The sequence below is a fragment of the Lepisosteus platostomus genome, chromosome 24 (assembly GCF_059453375.1).
Source record: "Lepisosteus platostomus isolate fLepPlt1 chromosome 24, fLepPlt1.hap1, whole genome shotgun sequence".
In the NCBI taxonomy this organism is placed as follows: domain Eukaryota; kingdom Metazoa; phylum Chordata; class Actinopteri; order Semionotiformes; family Lepisosteidae; genus Lepisosteus; species Lepisosteus platostomus.
This window is the reverse complement of record NC_142634.1, coordinates 11771020-11793861: the sequence shown is the minus strand read 5'-3', so window position 1 is coordinate 11793861 and position 22842 is coordinate 11771020. Positions and strand designations below refer to the sequence as shown.

Here is a 22842-nt window from a genome sequence, read left to right as displayed (position 1 = left end):
ATCCTCCGAAAGTCAAAGAAAGCCTGTAGTACGATTTTTCAATCTGCTGCCCAAAAGAAAGTAAGAATGTGCTCATTAATACCACCAGCTGGCCGCCTTTTTAACCATGACTTTTTTTTGAGTGTTTGTTTTTGCTGTTGAGATGAAACGGATAGAATAAGATTTCCCAAACAAAATGTACATCTGCAGTCAGCGCATCCTCAAATTAAAGTCTCTGTTTCTTTTCTTAATGAGCACTGCACTAACCCATGATTGCCTTGTTCCCTCAGGACCACAGACTCCATATGGCTAGAGTCTCAGTCCTAGATGCATTAAATTGTGAGGTGTGTGGGGGAGTGTGAGTATAAAAATCCATTTAATTGGCTATTGTTTGTTATTTTTATGTGAGTGTGTTTGTTTGAGAGAAAATCCCAAAAGAGCAGATGTGAGAATGCTTTTGTTCTTATATTGCAGTGTTAGTACTTTACAAGATCTCTTGGACCGGCTTCTGGCTTTTGCTCAGCAAAGTTCATACTATAACACCAAACACTGGGTTTACAGCGGTTTTGGCAAATTACTCCTTTAGATTTTAGCATTTTTTTTCAGTGTAAAACATATTGTAAAGCACAGACATGGTGTGGTAGCTTCTTAAACCAAAGCTTTTTCCCTTCTGATGGAGCGCTGCAGGTTATGTTCCTAGCTCTGAATTTCTCATTCAATGTCCTCCCTGTGTCCTTCTTAATTGATTTTGTTTTCCTTATTTCTACCTCCTATTTTCCTTGTGCATTAGCAAATTGCCCAGACTTTAGCAGTCCAAATTTTGATCATATTGAGCAGTCAGCTCAGAGCTGTAAAATGTCCACATCACCATGCACACACTTTAGTACATAAGATATGTAAAACCTTTCTTTTGCAATGTTTATCTGTTCAAAAGCAGTGTAATTGCAGGAAAGATTTTTTATGGCACACATTGAGGATAAATTGATTACTATTTTAAATAGAAATATAATATACATTACATTTACCTGTATATGCGCCTAATTGGGTGTAACATTGTATAATATTAACAGTAACCAAGAGAGATTTCCAGGAATATATTCCCTTTACAAGGCCTGCTTAGAAAACCACAAGCAATAATAATAGGGAACCGAAGTCTCTAGATATGAAAGGGTGCAAGTTAATGAAAATTAAGCACGAGTATAGAGAATGTTTGTGGAAAATGAAAGTAATGTACCCACAAATGCACAGTTGTCTTTAAGCTTCACTATGCAGTGTGTTTGACATTCATCCATCATGGCTTACTGCCTAATACCTTAATACAAAACCAAGTTTTTCAAGCATGCGCTAAAAGTTATGCAGCATGATATATACATAGTTTCAAAACTGCCATGCAGTATACAAATACTTTTCTTTATCACATACATTTTCAGGTAGTCATTCCCAACTGTGACTTTTGTTTTACATGTATTTGTTAATAGATCTAGAGGGAGGACAACTAATTGTCAGAGAAAAAAATGTTATAACAGACTTTTCATGCTCTGTTAATAATGAGCTGCTCCCTGACTGTGCGACAGAGAATGAAGCCAACCCCAAGTTTGAGTAACAGGGTGATTTGTGATGCTATTTTAAATTGTTGCTACTATTTTATCCCACCACATTATTTGTTCTGCCTCTATATGGTAATTATATACTAATTATAATTATTTAATTATAACTAAAGTAAGTAATTATTTTACTAACTCAGACACAAAAGTGTTAAAATGTATAATTTAAGACGCCATGTAACAGATATTTACTGAACAGGTTCACTCACTTTAATTAAGAAAATAATGAGAATGTTTAATAATGTAATATGTAAAATAACGTAAAGTGAGCTACTGATATTTTGACAAATCATTTTTGTTTCCATGTGTTAAAAGGTAAATCTTAGAAGTGCCTTAATCTAGAATTTAACTCCCATTTACTCTTAGCCCCGGCCACTTGCTGTCAACCTTTGACCCCAAAATTTACAGTGACTCCCTTGGGGTTTCAGGATGAGATTCAAGGACCATGTGACCAAGAATGTGCTCCATGGTGCTCATTCTTTCACCTTAAAGAAATTAAATCACTAAGCCCTGGTTTCCTTCTCAGTCCCACTGCATACTGCCGTCAAGAGAAAACTCTTTTTGGCCGAGTGTCTGCCCTTTTCCCTGGATCTTCCCTGGAGTTTTTAACCATGGCGCGTAGGCCAGCGAATGTAAAAAAACACACAACTAGTTTAACCTTAATTGAAAGGTCTAATTAGGTTCGTCACATCCTTCCACCCAAAACTCTGATGAACTTGTGCAAACAACACAGAAATAAATCTGTTAATTCTACCACTCTTATCAATCAATATTATAACACAAGATATGTAATATATGCAAATAATTCCACTAACACTATCGATTTCTGGGGCCTCATACCTGTCCTCTCTGAAAAGAAATCAGGGCAGTGTGGAGCTTTTAGAGAGCAGACAGGAGGCAGCATTAAAATCACCTTCTGTGTCAGTGATCAAACAGTTCACATTAGTCCTGGCTTTGACATTATGTATTATTATTAAATAATATTTAAGTATGGCTAACATATTTACCATTCCTCACCTCACACAAATACCCATCACTTTCAGTGGTACTGCTCTCCAGGTGTCTACTTCAGGGGTCCCTAAAATAGGGTTAAATAACTACAGCAGAACCCTAAATAATGTGCAATAAGGTGCTCTAAGCTCCTTCCATAATCAGGAAGAAATGCAGTAGTGCTACAAGCTTCTGTCATCCTTTTATTAGCCACCATGGATACAAGCCCTCAAAAGGGTTCATCTGCATCATGTCAAGACAGGCCAGAATCCCATAATGGACAGACAGGGCATGTGGAGGCTCCCCACAAAGCACCAACAACCTTTTAGCTGCAGTCAGACCAGCCAGCCAGAACCATTGCTGAATCTGTGAGAGGACCAGAGAAGAGTCATGACCAGCCAGAGAACTGAATGTAAGCAGGGAATATCCCTGTTTAAAATAATGGACAAACCAGATGAGACACGACTGGAGAACTGCCATCTATGCCATCTATGAGGGCCAAACACACTCTGTGAAGTAAATCCAAGTGAATCATCCACATGGGTGGATGTGGATGCAGAATTTGTATTTTCCCAAACATTTGCGATGTTCATGTCCCCATTCCTATTACAGTAGCCACTGTTTAGGGATAATCAGAAGTCTTGTATTAAAACAAATTTGAAATAAAGGACACCATACCCTTTGTTTTACCCCTGATTATACCCTGGGCATGTAAAGAACCTTGCCCTCCAGGAAGCAATATACTGTAGATACACTCTGCAGAAATGGGATGTAAGTATAGAAAGGAGGAAGAGCCCAGAAGCTTGTATTGCAATTGCAAATCCTGGAATGAGAAAACGAATATGCATTACAAATATCTGTAAGAATGCAAACTCCTTTGTTACGGCTGTAACCTGAAGAAGGCTCCACAGCTGAAACGTTGTGTTTTCTTTCTTCCTTTTTTCAGCATGGAATAAAGCTATTACTTGTTCCAGCCTACACATGCTGACGCAGCTACCCACCTGAACTCCTCTGTGACCTAGTAAGTAGTTTCTGATTGTTAAAAGTAAAAAAAACAGGCATTATGTTGAATTATAGGGCCAAAATATAGTCCATGAGATACTATGTAAGAGGTACCCTTATGAAATCAGATTTTAAGTCTGCATCTTGAGACCAAACTCTTCAAGTGGATGCTAAGGTACAGAATTATCAGGGTCCGACCAAACAGACAATGAATGTATAACAAAAAGTATAAAAATAAAATGGAAAATTTGGCAAAACTAGACCTCCTGCAGACCTCCCACACTGTAGAGTGGAAAATTATTCTTCAGCCGTTTTCCATATCAATTCCAAAGCCCTAGAATGCAGTCTATCGCTGTAGCTGAGGGGAAAAGAGGAATCATAGAACTAAAAAAACTGGAAGCAGATTTATTTTTATTATGGAGCTTGAAGAAAATTAGGAAAAGAAGTCTGTCTGCTCATCTACTTATTAAAAAAGTTTTTCATGATAGCATGCGTTGCATGGAAGAATACAAACTTTCTGAAATAATGTGTATTTTCTGACTAGGCGTGCTAAAAATATAGGTCGCTTGCTAGAATAGTATCATTGGATTGCTCCTGCAATCCAAACTGACAAAACTGTCAACTCACTTGCAAACAACATTTTAACCAGTATAATTGTTTTGTGTCATTGTCTTAGTCTTTGGTTTATGTGAAATAGTTCTTATCCTGTACTGCAATGTTCTAGCACTGATTAGCCTCCGGATAAAAATAATGGATTCAATTGAATATCAAGATGTGTTGTTTGACTTTTTTATAGGACATAACAAAAACATGAAAATACCAAGCTTTTAGTTATTGTTTGATTGGTATTGATACATCTTAATTTGCATTTGCTAATACATCTTAATGTCCATTTTGCATTTAAGAAGACGCCCGCAAACTACACTAATATAAGGAATCTTGGCATCATTACATAAGGCCATTTTTTTCATGTCTCTCTTCTTCATTATACAGAAGACAATGCTTAGTTTCATGACAGAAAAAAATCTTGAGTTGGGCGGCATTTAAAATAATGCATGCAAAATGTGTCTGTAGGCGAAGTGAAGAAATTTAACCAAATTAACATTAAAGAACTGAATTTCCTGGCACAGTGTTTTAAAGTGGAATAGGATCTAACTTTCCAGCTTTTCTTTAACATAATTTTGACAGTCTCATAAAGCCATTCAACTAAGGTAAGAACTGTGAACAAGAAAAATGGTTCTTTGATTTCTATCAGATTTAATCTGATCTATTTGAGAGAAAGGTATGTAAAGGCAAAGTTTAGAAAAGTAGATCTCCGTCACATGTGCAATTCTGATAATCTTCATGAGAAACCTGTTTTTCACTGCATATGAGCAAACTTCCAGTTCTAGTACACTTCAAAAATGCTGCACGGTCATTTGCACAGGGATTGAATTTCAATATTTTAAAAGGACAAATCTTTATGAGTTTTGGATGTGACTTTTTTTTTTTTCCAGAGAGGCTTTTTATGTGTCCTGCATTAACTAAGTAATCCTGTTGCTGGGCTTTTTAATGCCCTACAGTTTTTCAATACATTGTCGTGTTGTTGTTTATTAAATTTAACAAGGGTTGGCAAAAGAGCAGCTATTAAAGCACTGGAAAATATAAATCTGCTTTTCTTTCCTGTACCACACTGCCTCAGGAGATATGCTTTGTAGCTGAGGTCTTATAGGTTATTGTTATTAGCAGTTTTTATAGAGCAGCCCCAACAGCTTTGTATTGTACTATCCAGTAGAAAAGAAGGACTAATTTACAGGTCTGACTTCTAGCTGAGATTGCCCCATTGTACTGGCTGTTAAGTGCTTAAACTGCTTTTCTGCCACGTAGTATTAATCATTTTATGGGTGAGACTTTGCATATGTAATCATATCCAGGTTTTCTAAACAGAATCGTGTGGTTTGGCAAAATAGAAGTTTTTTTTTAGTTTTGTCAATGAACCAAAGAAAAGTCCATGACATACATTGGGCTTCAACTAGATATATTCTTCCTTTTAGTATACGGTAGGTGCACACACTGGGTAGGAAAGTCAGCTGTTCTTTCTGAATGTGGTTTAGAACTATCCCTGATCCACAAAGCACTTTCATTGAGAAAATACGATTTTGAGTTTGTTTGTTTGTTTGTTTGTTTGTTTGTTTGTTTGTTCGTTGTTATACTCTAGTTCTTTCCAAAAAGCTGACATCTGATACCACCATGGCTACTTTGTTTTTTTGTATGAAATTGTACAGTAATTTCACTGTAAGTGCCTGCTTGTCTGCTTCATCTCAGTAACGGACACTCCAATAATGAACTGCTGAAACACACAGTACAATAAAAATCAATCGTCCGTCTGTTTTTAAGTTAAGCGGGCTTAGAGAAGAATTTGTAAACCTTCAATTATTTATTGCTGCATTTCCGTATTTTAAGAATAATTAAGTAATAGCACTGATCTTGAAAACAGGGTGTGGTATAGCGGCACACCCGTATTATAGCACAGTGGTTTTTTGCACGGCGTCCTCACAGTCCTTGAGTCACGGTTCACAGGTCTTGAGTCCTGAATTCAGTTTCAAACTGCGGGACCTTTAGATTGGAGTTTCCAGGTTCTCCTCATTTTTGAATGGCCCTGTGTTTGGTGTCCCTTTGTCAGTGGCCCTGCAATTGATGGGTCTCTCATCAGCCATGTGTCCTCAGTTCAGCCTTGTGCCCTCTGATTTCAGGATAGGCTCCCGGTTGCCATCACACCATTGCCAGATGTAGCTTTCTGATAATGAATGGGTGGATCTTTAAGGTAAAATGTTTTTGGAAAATCATTGTGACAGAGATCAGGGACAACATACAAACTGGACATGTGAAAATACTTGGGTAGCTTATTCAATCAGGTGTTTTGACAGTCCCCTCCATTACAAGCAGGAAGTCAAACCAAAACCTTGTGGAAAAGATTGTTTTATCTGAATAAAAACAAAGTTGATATCGTAACGCTTACGGCCGACAGGCACTATGTAAGAGCCGGTGTACCAGAGCAGGTGACGTCACCGCCCTTCCCTGTGATAGCAGGACTACAGCTACTGGGCTGTGTAGAGATCTCTCTTTGGCTCACCGGGCTGGGTCCCTGCAGAGTGACGCGGGACTCCCGGGTTCGAGGCCCGACGGTGGGGGGCCGACCTAATGCGGCAAGGGCGCCTGCCTGAGCCCCCGTTGCGTTACAATATGCTTTTCACGGTGGGGAAAAAACTTTCAAAAACCTTCTGCTTCGCTTCACCCTTCAATTTAGCTTTACACCTCAGATTAAATTGCTCTGAATTACATGTCTGCCCACTGGAGCTCAGGTGACACCTCTCAATCTATTTCAGTTGGGACTCAAGTTCGCTATAAGCCACTGCCTGGAGAGGCACAAGCTGGCAAATTGCTGTAGTCCAGAGATTCACCCACATTCTGCATTAAAAGCTCCCTCTCTTTACAATCTGTGCCTGATTGTGTGAGAGCCCCGTGATTCAGATTGAGTTCAGCAATTCAATTCCATCTTTCACGTCTGCTTTATCACAATCTCTGTAGGCAGGTGCCATCTACTACCTAACATTTACACCCTGGGCACAAGGGGTCATAGACCTGCACTTTGGCTTATTAAATCCTGTTAACAACTTGCATGTGCTGTATTTAACATGCTGTTTTACCAGCTTTTATAGAAACATATTGTACCTGACAGAGTATTCTAGGAGTCAAATTCTCTGCAAAATGTGACTTTTCCCACATCACTTATTCCTTTGTTGTAGTTAAATTTCAGCCTACAGTATAACACATTTATACTTCAGGCTCAATACATACATGGGACAGTGAAAAAACGGGATTGATGCTAGGACTTCCCTGTATCGTCATTCTTGGTGGTTCAGCAGAACACAATCACGCATTTCAAGGTTTGCTTCTAAAGTTAACCCACTTATGTTTACCATTGTACTCCTGGATTTGAAGCTTGTATTTGTACTGTGTATAAAATGTACTAAAAGTACTTTAAGTGTACACCAGCTAGAATTCCGTCAGTCCATTCTGTTAGGTATGATTAACAATGAGATGCAATTGTTTGCTTTTACAGTATATATCACTCAGTATATATCACACTTTAAAGCCAGTTTGGCACTGGGATGCGTTACAATATATAATTGGCCCAAGTCGTCCAGGACAGAAACCTTTGACCTGCTTTTCGAAACGAAGTATTGTTTATAAATGGCAGTGCAGTCCAGCTGTGCTGGTAGCATTTGTAGCATAAATAACAGCAAAACTACAGTTCAGTCATGTGTCTAACAAAAAGACCCTGCTGTGTCAAGGTCATTGCCATATCACTCATTTTGGCAGAAAGCTGAAGCTTAGAAACTAGAGCGGTTTCCATTGGGCCAGCATTCCTATTTAGACCAGTGATGGAATTTCAGAGGACAACACAGCATCTAAGGGTCTTCACCTCCATCCACCTTCAGTTGAAATCAAGGAACATCTGACACTTCAAACTGTACGTCTGGCCCAGACATTGCATGTTGAAGCCTTGAGCCAATTGTACCTAGGATTTTCCGAGCAGTGGCTGAGAGTTTACGGATTAGTAAACCCGGCTGTCTGGGATCCTCTTCCTGGTCTTCCTGATCGCCTGCGTCTGATTTGGGTGGGAGACACACCACTCTTCCAGTCTGAGCCCACTCTCCTGTAAAGCACTGTGGAACTCTGAGGAGTGTCCCACAATGTATGGATCAGATGAGTGGGCTGGTCAGTCCATCCTCAGAAGCCCTATGAGGAGTTTTTAAGTATTTGAGCAAATTGACCCTTTCAGTTTATTGAAAAAGTCTGAGAAAGCCTAAAATGCTTAAGAGTTAGAAAATCATAAGTAGAGAAGAAAGGCGCATGAATGTAATGTTATAAGCAACTTTGATATCTGGCACTTTTCTAAATGGAAGAGTAACCATAGTATGTTATGCTCTGAGTTCTGCAGTGCTGTGTGTGTATGAGGTATGTGGTAGACTATTTGTTGTGTATTCAGTGATAATTTCTACCTACATACAATCCAAAATAATCAAGAAAAGAACAATTGATTACAAATTGCAATCTGCAAGAATTAGCTTGCCTTCAGCCAGCATTTCTGTTTCCTTTTTTCCTGTATGGCAGAAAGATCAAACACTCATTAGCATTTGTCAATAACATGTTTAGCTACAGGGAAACAAACTTCATTTTGTTGTTTTCTGTATTCCTTTTAAAAATGGAAATGCAATCCCAAAATAACAAACAGCCTCTTTTGTTGTTGTTGTTATACAGCTATGTACAGACACGCTAAAAAAAAATAGAAACTGCTTGAAAAAAGGATTATGAAGTTGTTGTTTTTCCAGGCACTGTACCAAGGCTGTTTTCTTCAGTGAATATCTGTTATATTAATATTTTGTTTTATTCTAATGTTTTATGCAAAAATCAATGTCATCAGTATGGCAGAATGTAAAGAGGTACTGTAAATGTTAGTTCCTGTAAGGGAATTTCTTACAGGAATATTCACCTGTAGGTGGTTAGTCCTTATTAAAAACGTTTAAAATAAAGAATTAAGGCCCATGGTACAAAAGATGATTTCTTGGCAATGCCTGTTACTTAAGTAGGTAGAAAAACACTCTCTTCATGGTATGTCCTTTTGTTACGAACTGAGGTACTGCCAAATCTTTTTGTGGTTCGATTGATGTTGCAGCTTAGGGTTAATGAGGATGTAGTAATTCAGTGTGCAGGGCATTCAATTTTCACTGTGTTTTTCCAGAGCAAGGACAGGACTGAATTCCATTAGTATTTCTCTGGTAACGTTTTACTCTGAAAGGGTATACATTCCGGGCTTCATATTTGTCTCAGAGGCTTTAACAATCATGAGTACTGTTAAGAAAACTTTAAGGGATTGTAACAAATCAATTGCATTTTTGCTGAATTACATCAAAGTCTTTAATAGCTGTGTTTCCCCTGAGTTCCACATAGACTTGGAAAAAAGATGTCATGAATGTTTCCCAAAACTGTAAAATGATATGTACATTTTGTGCGTGTTATTACCACTCTGTGGAAAAATTTATTATGTCTTTTGAAGAGGACACCTTGCTGTAGCAAACATTATTAGGGAGTATTTATACAGTATATAATGATGTGAATAGTGCCATGCAAAATCTAACCTTCATTGTACAGAGTTTTGCTTTTGACAGTTTAGCTTAGTTCATTAATGAACAATTCCTTATGAATTGTGGACACTTATTAGCCTTGTCCTAAGGTGTTGCAATAAGGTGCAGATACAGGATTTTTTTATGAATTGCAAACTGTACCTTAAATGATGTTTCATGCTCAATATTCTACTAAGTGATATGGCCAGTGTTTTGGGGCAGGTAAAGAACATTATTCAAAGTTGACAACATAATGAAGAAAGCATTAAATTGTGCATGTCCCACTTTTTTTTCTGCTTAATGAAGACTACACTCGCAAGCAGAGCATGTTGTGTGTAGTATTTGTAGCAAAATAAACAATATTTGTGATAAAACACATGCTGAAACCAGACAACCTAGGCTATACGGCTGTATTAAGACTTGTTATATATAAATATATCAGAGCTAGAATAAGTCCTCATCCCTCTGGCTAGCAAGGTCTCTACCTGAAAAGTGAAAATATCCAGAGGGAAAGGTGCCACCTCTCCTTTGTGCTGATATTAAGTCCCCTGGTACATCCGGGAGCATCTTCCCCGTTGCCTTACTTTAATTTTATTACTTTGCCATGTGCATTTCGCACAGTACAGTTCTTTGAATTGGCCAACAGATTTAATAAGCAATTATAGATGAAAAAAAATATTCCGAAAAGTACAGTATACCCCACATAAAAAAGCAAAAGAAAAGCAAATGCAGATTCTAAGACAGGTTTGCACAACCTTCTACCCTTTGAAAATGTTTAACATACCATCATAGTACTACAGTTTATAGATTTTCTTCTCAACACACAGTTTTGATTACTCTGTTATGTTTGCATAAGTATTTCTGGGTGAATTATTTTGCCATTATAAGCATGAGCATGAAAAGCATGTAGATATTATTATTATAAATGTTATTTTGTACTATGCAAAAGCTCCTAAAATCCTACAGTTCCCATTAATACCTAAGATCTTGTTGTATTTGGAAAAATATTCAAATTTGTAAAGCAAACTGTATACGCACACAGTTTCTCCTTGTTTTCTAATAGATTTTTCTAAAAGAAAGAAAAAAGCTCATTTAAAAGTAACAGATGGCTGCTGTCTTTTGTTTTTTTTTTCTTCACAGCTACTAATTCAGGTGGCATGTGGTTAATTCTGTTTATGTTCTGGCATTTGTCGCTAAAGCTTCTTCATGTCCTGAAATAGAAGGAGACCCTAACCACAGCAATTAGGCTTAAACAGATACAATTAGTTGTTACACAGCAGAAATTCTTCATCTCAGTAAATTATTAGCAGTCACAGTGAGCAATCAACTATACAAAATGATACACAGAACCATCCTATAAATTCCCTAAAATTCAGAATGAGGAATCTTTCAGTAGCTCTGTATAAAAGACCTGATCTCTTTTATAAAGGTTTAGCAAACTATTTTCGGGCACATCAGCCCTTCACAAACTCTGCAAGCTTCATATCCTTTCAACTTTTAACACAGATCATTAAATTATCGTTCATTAATTTTATGGTTTCCTTGCATTGTGCAATTCGTCTACAATGATTAAAAGAGCCCAAAACAAAGGACACATATATCATTGAAGTGAAAGGTTTCAAACTGCCATCCTTTAAAAAAGTAATTTTCCACAACATCCCCAAATCAAAGGCACCAGGATGTGCAATTATAACACATGTACTTTTTGTTCTTAAACTCTACATCCATTGAACTGCAAAGATGCTGAATGTGCACATATACTCAAGATAGCATCCAATTCCCTCAGCATTGGTTTAATCAGAGGCTTTGGTGTGGGGATGAAGGCAAATTAATTTTGGTTTTCTTGAGGTCTCTCTATCTTGACAAGGTAAATCTTTCTTTTCTTCCTTCTTGTGATGTCTCTTAAGGATTAATTTAAGTTAATTAATTTAAATTAAGCAAACTGAAAAACAAAATCCACAGTTTTAGAAAACATCCAGACAGGTCTCAGAAGCTAAGAGTGTTAGCTCTGGTCTGTTCTGAGGATGGGAGATGAGGTGATGTACAGTAGGTGGTAGAGACTTAAATTGAACACATATGGCTGGTCAGAGAAAGGAGTAATGTGAGACCAGTGACAGCAGAACAAGGCATTCCTGGGTGTCAAACCCTTAGCCAAAGAAAATCAGATCAGAGAAGCTGATGAATTACTAAATATTGGCCTTATTCCCTTACCCACCTTAAGACATAAAGCTTCAGTGACATTTTGGGTAAACAAAATGGTAAATGTATAAAATTGGGTGAACAATATAATTCCATCCATTCATTTTTTAACTGTTTCATCCAAATCAATTTGGCAAGGCCAGGGCCTGTCCTTGACAACCAACGCGAGCAAGGCGGGGCACACACAGAAGTAGTTCAGGTGGGGAGCTGCGTCAGCATGCGAAGGCTGCAAAGGAACAAGTAAAGGTTTATTCCATGTTGAAAAGAGAAGAAAATAAACAACATTTCAGCTGTGGAGCCTTCTTCTTGACACCTGTAGAATGCTCCGCAGCCGGAAGCTTGTGTTTCTTTTCTTCATTCTCTTCAGCGTGGAATAAACCTTTACTTGTTCCGTGACACATAGAAGTAGACAGACACTCAGGCCAGGGCCGGTTTTCAGAGAAGCAAATTAACCAACCAGTGTGTGTTTGGAGGATGGGAGCAAATTGGTACGCGCAGAGGAAACCAACACTAACTGTGGGAGAACATACAAACTCCACACAGATAGCCCCCTAGATCCACAATCGAACCCAGGTCCCCAGAATACAGGGAGCAATAATAACCATTGCATCCTCACCCCACTCTTGAATCTTCTCTATGACTCAACCAATGGCACCATAATAATAATAATAGTTGTTGTTGTTTTCTCTCATTATCGATGCATGGTTTTCAAAATAACAAGATCAGTGCAAAGCAGTAATTAAAACTTTGCTGCTTTGGTCACAGTCTGCTGTTCCCCACAAACACAGCTGCTGCTGACAGAAACACTGAGGCTATCTAAGTGTAATCCATTCCTATGCTTCCATCAAGGCTTTTTTTTCCTACTAATGATTAATATTGGTGAGCAAAAACTAAGTGGGATGAGTCACTTTTTTTTCAGGCTGCCAACCAGCAATGTACAATATCTGCCTTAATGTCACACACACTTTGCTCTGGAATTCATTTCTGGAGAAGGTAAGCAAGCAATAGCTTGGGATGAAATATGACATTTTAGGCTCCATTTGTGTACCCAGGTTCTGCTTGTGGGGTAACATTGCAGTCTTGAGAAAAGGCATGAAGAGTGAGTCACTATATGTCACTACAGTGCAAATTTGAAATGAAGTATTGATCAGTGTTGGCACAGACTGCTTTAAGGGGCAGACGGAGACATACAGTACTTCCTTTTACTGGTTTCACTTGCCTCTGAATCATGTGAAGGGCTATTCAGCCTGTTAGATTTTACAGTAATCAATATATACTCATTTATGTACTCGGAGATGATAATTGGCAGAGGCTTGAGTGTTTGTTGTACCTCCATTCCCTCCTGTAATTTTAAATGGATAAGACTTCAATGTAAATCATATCTGAAGGTCAGAAGGTCGATCCATTGTTTTTCCAAGTGGAACATTCCCTCCAGACTTCTTTAGAGAAATCGTGGATAACTCACGCATGTCCAAAATGAAACAGTGGAAATACTGTCATTAAGGAATTCTTAGAAAGGCAATGTGGTCTGTCTTTTGGGTCTTCTGGGATTTTTTCAGACACATATACCCACTGACTGTAACATCAGGTCTTTAATGATCACATCTTATACCTCTGTTTCATTTTGCCCTGTAACATCAATAAATATCAAATCAAGTTCTCAGTGGGATTGTTCACCCACTAATAGGGAACGTGAGCTGGGATTAGACCATCAGGAGACAGGTTAGTTTTACCCTACTGATGATGTGTTGTTGCAATAGTACGCATGTTGGGTCCTCTGACGAACCCAACCCATTTCTCTTAAGAGAACAGGATTTCTAGCTCTGAAAGTAAAGGGCAGCCTCCTTAATTTTTCTTAGGAATTCCACCTTGTGAATTCATGAAAATAATATAAAGTAAAACAACACTAGAGTGCTTGTAACATAAATACAAACTGAAAAAAAAGAGAATAAGATAACAAAGAAGAAAAAGCATGAAAGGATAGAATCTTTTGATCCCCCAACCCGCCCTCTTGAAATGGGCAGGGTATATTGAAATAGTGTACCAGCAATCAAGGGAAAAGCTCCACAGCATCCTCTAATAAATCTGGCTGGTAATTAACGGAGTGCTTCTAAAGGGTTACTTACTGGTCCACAGGGAGATATAAATCAAGATCTCTGTAAACCGCAGCTATGGAAACTGGGATTGTGCTGTTGTTAGATCTGAGGATCTAAACAGAGACAGGCCTGTTTACATTAGAGATTTCATTGAAGATTGCCTTGGTTATTAGAAAAATGGATATGGATATTGTAGAGACTGAGAGAGCCAACAGCTCTGCTCCCCAGCCATTTTAAAATGAAGGACAACGTACAGTAGGTCTTCCAATAATAAGCCCGTGGCATATACAACATATATATAATGTAATAGTAAAATGTTCTCATAAGGTCTGTAATGTTTTCTTAATTATGTTAAAAATCAGCATTTCAGGGACATTTAAGTGGTTCCGCCAGTACATGTGCTTTTCAGAACATCGTCTGAACCTGAAATACGTCTTGGGTCAAGAATGGCCCAGATACCCAACGCTGCAGGTTGTGCCAGGTTTGATGGGCTTGAGTCGGTGGGGGTATGCTCTGCCGGGCCTCTGAGACCCCCTGGGTGCTATATTAGCCCTCCTAACTGGGCTTCCAGCACCATGGGGGTCGATGTTTGGAAAGAGATGGTCGGCGAGCTCTTCTGGGGGTTTCACAGGAAACTTGGCTAAAGATATGAGGGCCCACTGGAGGATAGCTGATGACTTAAAATAAAATACAATCAAATAAACGTAAGAAAAAACCCTACTTTAGTGACAAACTGTTTTTCGTGTGGAATCGCTTCACCCAGTTAGAGAATGCATTTAGCTCTGTTTAGAGATATAGAGATATAAGGCAACATTTTAGATTAACCTGCTTGACTGACCTACAGGCCAACCACTTGGCCATAGGACAAGGCAGTTAGGACCCCCGTACAGAGTGACCAATGGTTACCAAAGGGCAGCTGCAGAGGTGAGGAATGGGTGGAGAAGGGAGGCAGAAAAATGAATGCGAGAACAATGTGCTTACTGAAGTATTGATAGCTTTTTGGGCATTTTGGGTGTTCAAAGAGACCTTGGTTGCTGTCATCCCTCCCAAACCGTCATTAACAAGTCCATTAAGGTATCATTGATAGCTTCCCATTGCTAATATTGCCCTAGAGAAGAATTATTTGCAATTTTAATATGTTTGAGTTCTTAGCTCATTTTAAAAAATATTTAAAAGAAACGGGCTCTTTCACAGATCTTTATACCTGCCTTTCTGCCTGTTTTATTCATGTAAGGAGTGACCGAGATGACAGAATGACAAATGGTCCCCAATGCAGTTCCCTTTATGGCACTCATGAGACTGCCCAACGCATCCCCATATATGAGACTTCCAGCTGAGCAACTAAAGCACATTGGAACGCTGCCATAAACCTTGAAGATGATTAAATACAACACCCATTAACTATTCTGTATAATGTGACAGCCAGCAAAGTATATGCTTAGGATAATACTTAAAAACACAATACACAAAGAAGCCACTCTTGTGAAATTATCTCAATTACCTATATCATTTGGTGACACCTGTCACAGATGTATTCAGGGTTTTAGTTGTAGTTATTTTTATAAGGGAAGACTGGAGTCCCATCTGACATCAACCCGATTAGAAGTGTATATCCTATTGCTGGTGTTATTTATTACTCCAATGGGAGAGGCTAGGTGGCTGAAAAAGCAGAGACTTCCTATATTGTAATTCTGAGCCATTGCAGCTCCAGACAGCCGTAAGTCATTATTTGCAATAATAAGATTCACGGTAATGTCACAGTCAATTCAGACCATGCTGGATTGCAACATGTATTTGGACAAAACGTTAGCACTTAAGGTTTCTATAAAACAAAGTACTGTTGTTGCTTTGGAGTTTTTTTGTTTATTTTCACAATTTCTTATAAATTTGTATTCTGATTTATCCCTTAGAAAACCAAACACCAGAGTTACATTTCTTTCTTTACCTCTCTTTACATTTATTGAGATTCTCCTTTTTGTACCTTCCAATATGTTAGCAATATGCTTACTAACAATACACAGGGAGTTCCATGTGTTTAGGTCTTAGGGAACCATTTCCTAATGTAAAAGTTTAGGAAATTTAAATAGAAAAGTGCTCTTTTCCAGTCCGTAGGACACCTGAGTATGCTGTCACACTACATTGCAAACTCCTTTTTTGCAAATCTGCAAATGAATGGTTAAATGGTACAGCATTATTCTGAAGAAGAGTGGATAGGTTTCCTTTTCCACTACTAGATTGCATTTTTATTCAAATGCAGTCTCGTTGTTTGCGAAAATCCTTGGGGCTGATTGACTGAAGCCACCACATTGATTTATTATTCTCTTTGCATATTTGCCTGGTGCATGTTTGTGCACCTGCTGAGCTCCTTCTAAATAGTTTGTGTTTTGAACGTCTTTCTCTGAAGTCTTCAGGCCCCTGAGTTAATGCAGCCTTTGTCAATAAATTCAATTACCTTCTTAAATAAAGTTTCAAATGAAACTTAGATTTTCTCGGTGTGGGATTTCAGCTCAGAACAGGGGAGATTAATGCAGCCTCGGTTTAAACTTGGGGATATACACGGATGAAGTCTTCCCAATGAGAAAAGCTAAGCAGCATTTTGTGCCTCGTAGTGGTTATACACATGGCAAACCAAATGTGAAGCTAAGAAAAGATCTGGCCACTCTGATAGGAGCAAATGTTTTTAGACAGGAAACTTAAAAGCCCTGAAAGAACTCACAAATTCCCTTCGTCCAACAGAAGAAATTGCTTTGCCAAATTAAAAAAATGATTTACTGATATAAAATTGGCTTTCAAATTTAAGACCCTGATAACAGTATCTGTCATTTTAATTAACTGAAATCTTATACACAGATACACTGGTCTTTGTTTGATATGACAAAGATGAACCATCATCAAAATCCTCATTGTGGTTAGCTCTGTGGCTACACAGGTTTTCTTCCTGTTTTCTATAAATGTATTAGTAAAAAAATAATTTATTTTTAGTCCTAATGAAAAAGACTACAGGTCTAAGTAACTATAGAAATTGCATATACTGTATTAATTTATTAAATTCGAAGGTTTAGTTCCAGTATACAGTATGCCCGTCTCTGTTTTTGGAAAGGAATAATTGCGGAGAGAAAAAACAGCATTTCAATGACATTTCTCTGCTTAATGTCTCTAAAAGAATACAAACTGATTTTAGAAACACTCACAGCCCTCTACTGGATGGTGATCAGCTGTGTTTTACTTCAAGAAGGCCTAACATACTTCAGCCTCCCAACTTCACAGAGCATTCAATTTACTAGTTTGTAACTAATCGGTGATCAATGGAGTAATAGTGTGAGCCAATGGAGAGGAATATCTGTTTTCTTGTAGCCAGCAGTTCCTTTTTCTTTAATCACACCTTTACCATGAAGTTGCAATGCAGAGGATTAAAGCAGAAAAACAAATGATGCCTGAAAATCTTAAATATACATCAATGGTGATTTTAAAGTCATCAATGTCTTTTGCGGGAATCACAAGGCTCTGAAAGGAACGTACTGCTTATAAAAACATCTACTGTACAGTTATTAAAGCTGAACGTGAAAAACAGCGCTGGTTTACTCAATGTTACACCGTTCCTCCATCCATGTATTAACCACTTCATCAAATTCAGGGTCGCAGGGGAGCCAGAGCTAGTAACGGGCACAAGACATCCTGGATAGAAGTCCATCACAAAACAAATGCAGCCGCAGACCCAGAAGCAAGCACACCTTCACACCAGGGTCAGTTTCCGCACAAGCCATTTAACTTACCAGTGTGTCGGTGGGAGGAATGTTACCTAGTCTGAAGCAATAATTTACCATTTTGCATTTTAAAATGTCGTATCCATTTCCCTTGTTAAAACGGAACTTCAGATATTCATTTATTGTGAAATTCTAAATGGAAATTGCCCATCTGTGGAGTGAGTAGTGTAGTGTAGTGATTTTAATATACAGTACAATCTGTGTTTATACGGTATGCTGTTTCACGTACTAATGTCCGAACCTAAAAGATCTTACTAGGTCCAGCAAAGCCCACAGCCTTTATGAACTGCACATCACAGTGTCAGGGAATATGAGCAGTCCGTTCTTTTCAATAACTTCGAAACATGTTCATTTTCAAAACAAAATAATAAAATAGCTACAGTGGTGCGTTGCGTGTCATAGATACCACAGAAACCTCTAACTGCATGACTTGTCAGCATCAGTACAGTAAAAAGGAATGTGATGGCCATGTTTTAATTAACCTCACAACAGAGAGAATTTATGATTTAAGGGAAGATCTCTGTAAGGGTCTTCAAATTGTCCCTGAATGCACTTTCACACTGCCCTGAAATCTTCACTGCTATTCTTTCCCTGGCAGGGGTGAGCTAGTTGTCTCACATCATGGCTTTCTGGCTTTCCTACAAAGAAAAGTTGCAAAGAAAAGCAGAGCACCTGCAGACTCAGACTCCTGGAATGGGTTCAGGGCCATGCCCTGGGCAGGTGTCTCTGACAGTACATACAGTACGTGGATCCGACAGAGATTGTGGTTTGACACGATCCCCTCGAGCATGGCCTCTGTGTGCCCTAGCCTTGCTCCAGCATGCATTTAGCTTATTTGTTCTTTGATCTCTGCTTGCTTGTTATTTGCTAGCCTCCTGGATTCCCTGATGCCTACGGTTCGGTATCCTCTCATCTTTCTGGTTCCCCATGGTCTGGTTTTTGTCTTGGCTCTCGGATTCCCCAGGGCTTCTTACCTCCCTGTGTCTACTCGGCTCTGAGCCTGGATGGATCACTCGGACGTGACTCCTGGATCAGCCTTGCGCTGCAGTCCGAGCTCCTGTGGTTCCCTTGCTGGACCGGGCGCCAAGTCTGTTCGCGCGCGTGTGGCAGCTTGACACACCCGGCGGCTGGTGGCCTGCCACTCTCCCTCCGACAGCGTGTTCTCCATCTCACCCGGTCTCAGGAAATACCTGTCTCTGGAACTGGGTGAGCTGGGTGGCCGGGCATGTGTGTGGGGCGGGCACCCTGCAGCGGTCAGCTGTAGAGCCCGACCCGGCTGCCCTTCGCCCATCAAGCAGGTTCTCTCTCGTTCCGGTGACGCATTCCATGTTCCTCCACAGCACCGCATTATCACATTCGTGCACTGAGGACAAGCATTGACTGGAAAATGAAAACTCCTGTGGAAAATACTTACACTTCAAAGATAAATAGATTCCCTCCGTGTGAAACACCGACAACGCAAGCCATAGGGTTATAGCAAACGAAGCAAACATGACAATCATGTGGCACTGAAGGGCTGACCAGGGCCCAGGGAGCTCTGGAAGGCCAGGCACCCTCATCAGTCTTGAGATCTGGAAACAGGCAGCGAGTGAAACCCGCAGAGCCAAGCGCTGTCATATTTCTTAAGGCTGAAAGAAAAGATTTAATCTTTAAATAACAGTCAGGATGTTATGTCATGGTTGTTTTAAGAGTGTTCTTAGTATGGCTACATGAATGTTTGATATCCAAGGAATAAACCACAAATGAAAATGTCACAAAACTATCTCCGCTCAGTTTAATTAAAATGACTGAGGTCATTTCAGGCGCTGAATGTGCAAAAGGCAATGCTCTGTTGACATAATTAGATTTACTTTTACTGTACCTTAGGCACATATTCCATGGAGTATAGCAAATTCTGCAAGACAGCAATTAACTAGATAAGTAAGGAGCTATTAACCCCTTTGGTCTTATGGTGTTGAGTTCTATTTTTAGACCGTCTAATTCACTTTAATAGAGTACTGTTGCCTTTTTATATGGTCAGTAATGCCCAGCAGAATGCACAAGCACTGATGCAATTAGCTTTTTGCAAGATAGCACCAGTATATCAAATATACAACTTAGACTCTGGCCAGAATAAAATCAGTAAAGTGCTTAAGTCTTTTAGTGTCAAGGGGCAGCTGCCCAGTTAGGCTGATTCATTTTTTCTTTGTTTTTCTTTTATGTTTTTGAAGTGGCTTTTCAAAATGGTTTGGTTCATTTTTGTGCTCTTGGGTCAAGAACAGACAGGATGCCCTAAGCTGAGCTGCAGGTTGTGCCAGGTTTGATGGGCTTGAGTCAGTGGGGGTAACCTCTGCTGGGCCTCTGAGACCTCCTGGGTGCTATATCAGCCCATGGGGCCAGAGATGGGTGGTGAGCTCTGTTGGCACATTTTGCAGGAAAGTGTGCATGTTCTTTATATTGGACTAAGAAGAACCGATACAAGGCCCGCACAAGGAACAGCTGGTGATTCCCGACTAGGGCTGCTTGAAATTTTACAAACTCCCTTAGTTACCCGAACAGTTTCACGAGAAACAGCTGCCTCAAACTGAAAAAGTGCTGTCCAGGACAGATTGATCACCAAGCCTCAAAGGTGTAGAGCACATCATCTGCTTTTTGTGCTCATTTAATTTTCTAGTGCGTTAGGAAAACAAATTGAACTTGTGCATTCATATCAGTAAAAACAGATAATTTCTTTTAACATAATTCATTTGGTTTCCAGACATATCAAAATGAGAAATTGTCTTCATCGGAAGCTCCTTAATTGTTTTCATAGAGACTTGTTTCACAAGCTGTAACTGGTGTTCCCTGTGTCTCTTATTATGCCATTATTATTCGTCATAGTAGCAAACCATTCTAGCATTAAGAAATGTCTCAAAGTTGCCTGAGAGGATATGTCAGGAGGTAATATTTCTGTATTGCACCACCAATGGGGAAAAAGCAAAGTGGCACACCGTTTAGCTTCCTATGTAACTAGAAAGGAATGCAAATAATACCAATTCTTGTTGAAGTCACGAGCCGAAAACAGTGTTAAATTGGTTCAGCATAGAACTAAATCTTGATGGTGTTTGTGCAATCGTATTGATGATGTTTTAATGATTGTTAAAAACACTCCCTTGCTGAAAGAAATTTATTTTTAATTAGGAATGAATATGCCTTGGAAATATCAATTAAACTTAATTTCAGTTTTTGGAAAACAAGCATTATATATACAAATATGAGATATACTTATGTAAATTATAGCACCCAGTGTGGCACATTGGGACACTTTTATCTGTATAATTATAATGTTAATATAATACTTGTGGTATATTTGTGGTATTTGTGGTATGGGAACCATATTCAAATACTGATAACTGTAACTCTACTGCATTTCTTCAGTGTAAATAATTATCTGATGTTTATGGTTGCTTGGAGCAAATAATACATTTAACTTGTTTGCTGTTGGATTGTAAATATCGGTGGATGGATTGCTTACATTTAATTTCTAAATATACTCTTGTGAAATCATCTGCTGTTAGGAAAGAATAAAAAGTTATGATGTCAGCTGTCATAATAAAAGAGATTCTTTTAAGAGCAATTGAATTTTAACATAGAAATCAAATTTGTAATCTTTAATTTAACCAGATCAATGGAGCACAATTCAACCAGATCTAGCCAGTCAATCGAGAACAAATTCTTATTCTAAAATGATGACCTGGTGATCAGCTGTTTATAAAGCAGGGCAATTAGTGGAGCAATGTGGGTGAAGAACTTTGCTCAAGGGTACAATAGCAAAGGAACACCTAGAACTTCTGATCAGGAGTCTGGAGTCCCTAAGCACTATTCTATTGTTCCTCTGTTCCACATCGCTGCTTAAATAAGTTATGCTCTCTTAAAATTTGGAATTACTTTTTTAAATATGCAGCATCTCTGGAGCTATGGACGTCTATGAATAGAAACAGTGTTTAATAATACATTTTACAGTGCTGAGGGCCACATTGCATTAGTAAGAAGGGGCCCGCACCGGCTGTAGAATTACAGGAATAACATCTGCAATTCCCTCTTCTCATGTCAGTTGTCAGATAATCCACAGGATCACCCTGTACTGTAAAACAGAAAAAAATTCTAGATACAGACAGGAAATCACTGAGGAATATTAAACCCTTAAAGCCCTAGCACTGACAATAATTTACAGTAAGATTCGTTTAACTTGTGAACTTGAATTAAAAACGAAAGAATCCCCTGCAATTCATGACCTGGCACTAGGAAACTGAATAACTGTATAACAGGCCTGACACATTGATCACTAATGTCTGAAATTAGATCCAGTTCCTTCTCAGGCTGTCATACTTATTAAGGAGCCGCTGAGGGATCTGAAATTCTGGAATCAGCACAGTGCAGAAAAGCATTTGCAGCATTGTCCCGTTTCCTTAGAACTGTCAAGGATCAGCTTTTCAAGATTCATGAGGAATGAGAACAACCTTGATCTTCTTCATGTTGCTCACTGGGCTATGAAGGAAGGTGGGTGTAAGACTCAGTACATAATGTAAATCAATGAACAGAAGGGCTTTTAAATTGTTTCTCTGCTGCCCTCTCTTTTACCTCACTCAACTAATTTGGTTTGTGCTGCATTTCGTGGAGTTTTTCCTTCTCTTGTTTTATGCAATGGGTAGTGATTGACCTTTTCCTGCCTTGTGTGAACTAAATGGCTTTTATTACATACTGAATTTCCAGGCGACCCCATTTAAAAGTCACCTTGCTCCTCAATGGATGTTGTTATGCAGCTCTGGACCTGACAAAAATCTTCCCACAATGACTGGCATATTGATTTTTCATATACTTTATCATATCACTAGAAAAAGGGTCCTGGTCCACCTCAACAGCAATTACATACACATATATAGAGTGTGCAAAAACTGCAGTTTTTGTGAAGTCTCCCCTCAAATGCGGTTGTGCTGTAAATTGAATGTAGAAACTCTGCTGCCAGCATATTTTCTTTGTTTTTTCCACAGCAGGTTCCCTAGAGGAATATCATTTCACAACT

At 38.8% G+C, this 22842-nt stretch overlaps 1 protein-coding gene across 2 annotated transcripts in view; it reads left to right on the top strand.

The window, feature by feature from the left end:
• The first annotated feature begins 3517 nt into the window (after nucleotides 1-3517).
• Nucleotides 3518-22842, top strand: part of mmp17a (matrix metallopeptidase 17a) — an 89345-nt gene continuing 70020 nt past the window's right edge. For both annotated transcript variants that reach the window (XM_088618015.1, XM_088618014.1), the window contains exon 1: nucleotides 3518-3594. The gene's annotated coding sequence lies outside the window, so the exon portion shown is untranslated. The remainder of the gene's footprint in view (nucleotides 3595-22842) is intronic.